Source organism: Sinocyclocheilus rhinocerous, unplaced genomic scaffold (assembly GCF_001515625.1).
Source record: "Sinocyclocheilus rhinocerous isolate Xijiao unplaced genomic scaffold, SAMN03320098_v1.1 scaffold2517, whole genome shotgun sequence".
Lineage (NCBI taxonomy): Eukaryota > Metazoa > Chordata > Actinopteri > Cypriniformes > Cyprinidae > Sinocyclocheilus > Sinocyclocheilus rhinocerous.
Genome location: NW_015641065.1, coordinates 59760 through 62871, shown reverse-complemented (window position 1 = coordinate 62871; position 3112 = coordinate 59760).

The window sequence follows — 3112 nt, the reverse complement described above, 5'->3', positions numbered from 1 at the left end:
CTGATTATTGTCAATGCTTGATTATTCGCACACTATAAATCTAACACACCCATTATCAGTGTTATTTGTTGTAGCTGTTTTGCTTACATCATACCAATGTTTTTACCCTTCTATGATTTTTAATTGTAACAGTAGCAAACCCACAAGAGTGGTCAGGTGTTAATTTACACTTTAACATTCCTTACAGGACTAAGTGGCATACTTAATGTGGTGTACTGAAAAGTAACTAAATAAACCAGCAGACAATGCATAACAGTTACAGAACAGAATATTGTTTTAACAACATAAATTATCATACACAGCAGCAAGCCATCTGTACATAAAAAACAACAACTCTTAATCTATAATTAGCTAACTGAGGCATAATAATATTGGAATATAATAGCAAAGACCCCAAAGGTAGGCTAAGGTAAATAATGTTAAGCTGTTATCAGTACCAATTTTATGAAACAGAATTGTTTTATTACAAAAATATATACCCACGAAAGTTTTTTTTTTTCACAGAAGACAAAAACTTTAATCTAAAACTAGCTAAGTAAAATGTTATATTATATTGTATCGGAGTTGCCAACATTGGTTGCTTGGCTGGAGTGAGATGCATGAATATATATAAAATAAATAAATAAAAAATACACACTGCCCTTAACCCACTGTTAGTCTATTGTGTAAATTTTTTTAAACACTTAAAATATTTTAAAGCCTATATTATTTTTTAACTCTACAGTTGTGCAGTAAAATTCACTTTTTATTCATGAAGATGAAAAAAATTGCCAAAAATGTGTCTCCTAGTAAAAAACAAAGACTTTTAAGATGAAAATGACATGAAATTACCATTGTAAACAGTAGATGGCAGCAGAGGATCACTCATCAGCTCAGTTGCCATTTCCACTCCCTAGTTTTTGTCATGTCTTGCTTTTGGATTTATTATAAAATGACTTATACCAAATTTTTGTACCTTTAGTGTACTAAAGTATGAATAAATAAGTTAATTATTCATGGTCTAATAATTAAATAATAATGCATTAAGTATTTTATATTTAACTGTAGGAGCTGCTAAATATATTCAGCCAGCAGACTTGTCGCTGCTGTAGGTTTGTTACTCTGAATTTACTCTGCATCACTTAACGCACAGCTCTATTTTGACATTGGCTTGTCAGATAGTTAATTCCGTCCATTGCTACAATATTTATCACTGTCAAAAGTGTCAGTCATAGCAATGACTCGTGGAACAGTTCAGCTGATTCACTCACGTAATTTTTTACACTCGCGTTTGTCATTCCTGAAACAGTAAACGTGGACAAACAAAACTTTTCTTCAAATTTTAAATGGATTATGTGAGAAACCGTTTTTCTTGTTATAATGGGAAGATCTGTGAGTGCGTAAAACTCTGTAAACGTGTGAAAACAATTAGTTCAGAGCGGATTCTAACTAACCTACAGTAAACTCTGATCTGATTCTGATTTGTCTATGAAGTGCGTCCTTATACGCATTGCTATGGAAATAATAAGATGATACATATAGATTATTAAATTATTTAATATTGCTTGTTTTTTTATAATTACCATTGTCCATTGACACAATATATCACAAAATAAATAAATAAATAAAAAATCAAGCTGACATTTCATGTACTCTTGGGGGCCCCCTGGTGGCCATGGGGGCCCTAAGCAGCCGCTTGGTTCGCTTATGCCTTGGGCTGGCTCTGCACACCTACTACATACATGACAACCATGTGCTCACTGAGAATTCACTATTACACCTTGACTAGTATGTTTTAGTGTTTATTATTATTATTAATGTTAGCATGGTCTTTTTACTGGTTGATAGACTTCTCCATCTAAAAGACCATCTAAACTGTGACTCTTCTAAGAAATCCCTACTCAGGTTGGTTTACTTGCTGTGCCCTGCCCTTTGCTGTGAATCAGTCAACCAGCTGTCATGAGAAATCTGGTCCTACAATTCCTACACAATCACGTTAAAATATATGTTGTTTAAACTATTTTATAATGACCATTATTGTCTGTTGTAGTTAGTTTACGTACTAGCATAGCACCCAGATATCAATTAGCCAGATAGCTTAGCTTATACACTGCAGATTTGCACTTTCCTATCTTAAATATAATGCAACAGGAGTGGATTGTAAATCCATCCCTTCAGTAGCTATTAGTATTATGTGGTTAAATTTCAAATAAATTCATATACACTAGAGTTGTGTGGGGTGGAGTTAAGTGTGATCTGCTGTGACAAAAGTCAACTTGCTCCTTCAGTCAGAATCGAGGGATTAAGGGTCTGTCCAAATAAATTTCCCTCCTCCATATGCCCAAAGCCGATCTCACTTCAAAAAAATGGTCGGGATTCCCCAGAGGGGAAGTGCTTAGGGAAGTTCATGAGTGTATGCTTACAAGTGAAGTGGAATGCAGTGGGGGCATGGGCGTAGCTTGTGGGGGGGCCAGGGGGGCCTGGCTCCCCCATAGCGATTTAAGAATTTTACTAAATATTTACTTATAAAGTTTTTTCTATGAAGTAAAAATGTATATTAATCTCTTTACATTTATTTATGGATCGTAATCTATTTATTTGGAATTAAGCAACAATTCTATCTCCATAGATTCTGGACAATCAGATAAAGGTGATCCACAGGACGCAGCCGGTTTAGCCGCACACTATTTTTATGCCGACCATTTACATCCAAATGTTATTTAATTTTCACAGAACACAACCTTTAAATAGATTTTAGAATATAAACTGTTAATCGTCTATTCAATAAGACTAAATAAAAAGTGTGCACCTTATTGTGCATTAACTTGAATCAAGCCCAACAAATGTCTGTTTTAAAAACTGGATGAGTAATTCACTCCTTGATTTGCTTAATAAAAGCCTCCTTTGAGATAGTTTTGACAGACATGTTTATTGTGCATTTTAAACGTGTTTTTAAATATTGAGAATTCATTAAAATTATATTCCAAGTATATTTTCACAGACTATCAGGAAGGATAGTGAAATTGAGGTCACATGAAAAAACCTTGAAATGTTTTACAAATACAGCATTATTCATGACAAAATGGAATTACTTTAAATGTGAAACATTGTGACATTGTGATGAAACAAAACT